This window comes from Fringilla coelebs (genome assembly GCF_963513975.1).
Source record: "Fringilla coelebs genome assembly, chromosome: 2".
NCBI classification, from domain to species: Eukaryota; Metazoa; Chordata; class Aves; order Passeriformes; family Fringillidae; genus Fringilla; species Fringilla coelebs.
In genome coordinates, this window is record NC_140029.1 from 98,487,751 (window position 1) to 98,493,750 (window position 6,000).

A 6,000-nucleotide genomic window follows, 5' to 3' on the forward strand; every position below is an offset into this window, starting at 1 on the left:
AAGAAACTGAAGAAAATTCAGAAGTTCAAAAAATCAGCCTTCAGTCCCCACAACTGGTCCTTCCTGTCAGAGAAATTTACTCTGAGGCAAGGAGCAAGCTGGTCTGCAGGCATGGACAGCAGCAGATACTCCTGCTGGGTTTATTTCATAGAAAGTGGTAAGGTGATGACAGCTCATCAGAAAGCAGGCAAGCCACCTTCCCAGAGCCTCAGTGTCCAAGTAAGCACCACCAGAGTGGATGTGGGCATTGGAAGCTCAGACCTTGGCTTCATGTGCAACTCCCCCTTGAGATGCTTGGTGCTGCAGCTCTTGCCATCTTCTAGCATTGCTTTACAAGGTTCCCTCAGTCCTCACTCCATGGCTTTCCCTGAGTATCTGCTAAAAGAGGTGAAGGACAAACAAAGGCATTGTTATCCAGTTATGTGCTGTAATTCACATGGAAAATGTAGAACTTTGGGCACAGTTTTAAAGGGGAATCTATGAATGACTAACTGGGCCTGTGTACAGATTCATAACTAAAGGGCTTGTGAATGGGGAGATTAATTGCATTGTAGCTCTCTTTGTTAAGTGATTGGGTCCTTTGAATATGTAAGCAATAAATTATGAGGCCTAGAACAAATAAAATTTGTGGTGATTCAGTTTAGGCTAGATATCCTTCAGCTCCTACTTTAAGTAGTGAGGAGACCTACAGGCTCCCCTTGGACCTGCACCCACTCTGGATTTCTTTTGGTGGTTGCTCAGCTCCCCTTACTGTCTACATACAGAATCTGATGAGAGTGTCTTTTGTCAGACTCATGTACATGCCTGAAGTGAGTGGTGTCACAGTTCCATTTAGCTTTCCTGTATGAAGATTTAGAAGAACAGAGAACCTAGAAAATGCTAATTTCCTGCCTACCATATTCAAATTTCCTATCTTCTGGATTTAAATAAAGCATACAGGGATGACTACCTCAAATAATCTAGTTTATACAGTGCAAACTCATTCTTCAACTCAGGACCCAATTCAACAACTATTTTATTTCCTCACCCTGTTACAATCATTGCAACCATCAACACAATGCAATTATGCTTAATCCAACACAGGACACCAGTTATTTTTACTGATACAGTGGGATATTGACTGCCAGAGAATGGGATTGAAGGTTTATCAAACAAAAGAGAACAAATAATAACTGGTCCTTCAAATGATAATTCCAATTTCTGAAAAAAACAAAGAAAAATCGACTCTTTATCTTTTTTTTTTTTTTGTATCATATCAAACAGAAAGAGATCTTGACATTCTTTGAAAGCTGCTCAGAAGCTTCCACATGAGTTATGCAAAAAGAGCTGCAGCTGACACAAAAAAATTCTTTAAAAACAATTCTGCAACTGTGGCTAGATCCACTGGGATTGAATAAGGCAGACTTTAATTATAGCACCCCTGAAAAGCTATGGAGAGGCAGAATGTTTCCAGAGTTTGGCTGGACCCTGAGAGCTGTTTGCGAAGACAACCCTTTCAATGTGTTGTAAAGGGGATTTAGCCTGTTACAGGGATGAGCTTGTGCAGCTGCCTGTATGATCAGAACCAAAGTCCCTGTGCGGTTGATTTTGAAAAGATTTAACCTATGTGCACACTTTGCAGGCAGAGCCCTAATATTGAAATAAATACATCCCTGTGAGGTGTAAGCTCAATTTAAGCATGTCCACAAGCTTTTGCAAGAAGGGTCTGATGCTGTGAATATGTGCAGGAAATCTGTTTAGTACCTCCTCAGTTTACTTCAATCAGAAACCATGTTAAAAAGTCTATCTGCATTGCTGTAGAATTATACTGTTAGCTGTATAAAAAATAACATTTTCTGGCAAAAAAATTCCTGTTGTTTTAGCAGATTCTTTTTACTTGACAGAAAATGTATTGATCTGATCGTGGGAAAGTGAAAGTAGTACTCAACAGAACAGTTCCTGCCATATAATTTTGATGCTCATAAGGTTGTGTCATATTTCATATGAAAAGACTCTGTCAGCTTCCACTGACTATTGGATCTTAAAATGATTCATCCACACAAATATATTTTTCAGGAAAGCTTCTGAAGCAGAAAACTGATTTCGTTGCAAAATAACAATTTAATTAAACATATGTTTATTTTAGAAGTATGTACATATCTTTATATGTTTATTTTGTCTTTTTTATTTTTGTGGCTCCTATGGAAATACAATGTTTAACATAATAGGGAAAAGGAAATTCACTGGAAATAATATATTTTGAAGAATAAACTTGTAAAATAATATATTTCTGTATAATAACTTTACTGTTTACTTATAACTAAAGAAATAAAGTTATTATGTGAAATAGTTATAATTGCCAAGATTTCTCACTTCTGAATCATTCAAACTTTATATTTCCAATAATCTCAGTCCAAGTTTTATCTTCAGATTTTCATCTCAGAATACCTGAATGGTTTTGCCAGCCAGATTTCCCATGTACCAATGTAAAATTTGATTTCTTTTCCTGCCTTTTACAATTTCTCTTGCTCTTCATGGGAGGAACCATCCACAATAAACTAGGAGGGGAGAAACTGGTTCCATTGCTAGCAAATTAATCTTTTCCAGTTAGTTCCCTGAAGTTAGAGGTTTCAGCCTCAAGACATAATTACAGGTAAGGATGGCTATGTTGAGAGGTTGTTGGTGTTAGGCCATTGGCTTCAGTTGGGACACATTTCTTCCCTAAATGTTTCATTTCAGAAATGTTTTAAAGTATTTGTGTGATTAGATGTATACAGACATGCACACACAAGAGGCTCCTCTCACTCATGTTTAATATGGAAGAACACATGGTATGCCCAAAGTAAGAGTGCATGAAGATGGTGTTCTTTGGTTGCTTTTGTATTTCTAAATACAGATATAACTTGCAATGAAATTTTCACCCATTCTCACACAGATTTAAAAAGAAAACCCCAAAACCAAAACCTTTTTCACGAAGAAAAAGACTTTCCTCAGCTTGTCTCTGGCTGTGTTGTCAGGACCACTGTCTCACTCATGTGTGATGTTATATTTTCCCATGAAGCTTGATAGGAGCTAAACATAGAAACTTTAATTCATTTCTTAGTCCTACACCAGTCAGTATTTTAGAAACTTATGGTCAAATTTACTATTGAGTGTTACAAAGGTCATTGCTGCATAAAGCCACAATTTCTGTAGATTAGTTTTATTGCTATTTTAAAATCTTCTAGCCATTAAGCTAAGTTTACAATTTGGTGACCTGCTGCATGTTCGCATGTTGTAATACTCAATTTGAAACCTGGGCAGACTGGAGGTGAGTGCAATGCAAATGTGCCAATCCAAGTGAGATCAATTTGGAAAACTGTACCTAGAAAAACCAAAATCATAGAATAACCCAGTTTGGGAGTGACCTCAAAAATGTAGGCATGTTTTTATGTCTGGTCTTAAAGAACAAAAGAAGGCCCAGCACAGGTATTGTATGTCACTAAAATATCTTGACATTGTTAAATTGGATTTAAAGTGGTGTAGAGACCTTGGAACAGTCTGATTGACTTCACCTTTGCTGACACTGACAGTGAGCTATGGATTTTCAAAATGAAGCACCATAAACCTCTGCAAAACGTGAAGACCTGAAAATTTTAGCAGATATTTTCCATGAAATGTCTGCAGATGGAGACAAAAAATATCCTGTAATTATTGGTGCACAGACAGTCTAATGCTGCTGCAGTAGCTGGATGAAACCAGATCCACCACATTGATATAAATTCTAATCAATAATAAGATGGAGCAGAGAAATATATCCCAATACTGACTGAGCTCTTCACTGTATAATTTTGGTTGCCATTTAGAGTCCATGATAAAGAATTTCAGTTCACAGATAAAAAAACCTTTCAAGAGAGTGATGCTACAAATGAGACACCTCAGAAGCACTGACCTGAAAAAAAATACTTCTCCCCTAGATGTAAATTTTGAGGTTTCTTCCTTATATTTAAGGGCTGTTTCCCCTGTCATGATTCTAATTAGTGCCAAGGAAAAGTGCTGTGCTGCCCAAGAGGAAGGCCATAGCTTTTTGCTGAGTGCAGTTGTTGTAAGCAGCTTGGACATCATCTGGCCCTGTTGACTAGTTACATGTTGTGTCCACAGACCTGCTAGGTCATGGATGCTCTTTGACTGTGCTCTTTTGTTTTCAGTTGCTAAATCAGTTAAAGGAAGGAATGATATAACACTGTCCTAAGATCACTATTCCAAGTGAGCAATTGCTGCTGTAGTTGCCATAGGGATACTGAATGAATGCAGATGAGGTAGGAGATATCCAGAAGGCTCTGTGCACATGAGTTTCCCTTCAGCAGCCCAGTGTGACCAAAAGATGGGAGATTTCTGCGATTCCATGATGCTGGGCTGAAATGACCATCTGGCTGTCAATGTGCTCCTTTGGCCAGAGACGTGGTCACCTTGCTCACCATGAATAGTGGAACTTGGCCTCTTAGGTGATTTTGAAAACATTACCACATTACCACAAGTTTCCTAGGAGCAATACTTAGAAACAGCTACTTGCTGTGAAGACTAAAATACCACCAATACTGCATTTGTAATAAATCCACCAAGGAGAAGAGTGGAAGCTGCATACATATGAGACCAAGTGGAGTATTTGGGGACCAATAGAATCTAATTTTAATAAACTAATATTTGTAGAGGAATAGCTGTTCAACAGAGGAAGGAGCTATTATATAGAAAGTGTTCAACACTATGACAGAGACAAACAATCTTTCCATGGATAAGAACTGATAAGTCAGCTGCCTCTCAGTTCAACTTATTGATGACAAGGGGTCAAAGTGGTCAGCTGCATGGACAATGGTGATAATTTTTAGTGTAGCTGTGTATTTGTTTCTATTCCAAATAGGACTGAATCAAGGCACTAGTTATTATAAAAATAGCCTGTAAATGCAATTACTTACTTGCCTAAACATCCTCAGAAAACACTGTTGAACTTACATGATAACTTGGTGACACACACTGGCACTCACAAACTCTACCTTTGGAGCACCATTTGCTCCCTACCCTGCTCACAGAAAGAGATGGATCTCACAGCATTGGGCTCCTCAGATTTATGCTTTCCACTGGAAGCTGGAGAGAAAGACCAATGACATTTATGATGACAAGAATCAACTCTGCCCTCAGGTGCATACTCACAGTTGTATGTAAGGTCCGACTTTAGCACTAAATTATTTGGTTAAAAATACACAAATAAGTACAGACTCAGATTGTACATTTTTTGAAATGGACACAGGTCTTAATCATTATGGCATGACTAGAGCTTTGGCTATTCTGAATGGATGTATTTCAGTTGTCTCCAGAGAAATTCTAGTGGTTTGCTTCAGGTCAGTTAGACTATCAGCTCAGACTTTCAGCTCCCAAAATGCAAACTTGTGCTGGGAAAAAAACACTCTGGCTGGGTGTAAGCTGCAAATCAAATGCTGTTTGAAAGTGATGTTATCCCAAGCACTGTGCATTGGACATATTAACAGAGTAAGATACTCTTGAAAGGATTATCTCTAGATGGTATACCCAAGTTTGAGCCAGGATAATTAATTTGGAAAAAATGAAGGGGATTTTATGAGAAGAGATGTAAACATTCCCTTACTAAATGGAATGAATTAGCAGCCAAAGGGTAATCAGAAGATATGTGGTTCACTGATAAATACACAAAATCTCACGTCTTGCTTAAGAGTGAACTAGATGGCAATTGTTTCTCTATTCCCACTCACCAAAATACTGTCTGTCCTATTTACAGCACCTCTAAGCTTAAAGCTCTGCAACTTCTAAAATGTCCTCCCCTTCCTCATTTTTAGGTATTTTATGGTATTATTAACACTATGAATTAGAACCTTTCAAAGCTGTCCGATGGAGGTTAATTATTCCCTTTTAAACCACTCAAGACTTAATTGAAATAAACAAACATTATCATATCTGTCTTCCAGCTGAAGGAGATGAGTCACAGAAAAGTTAAGTTGCTTCTAAAGTCAT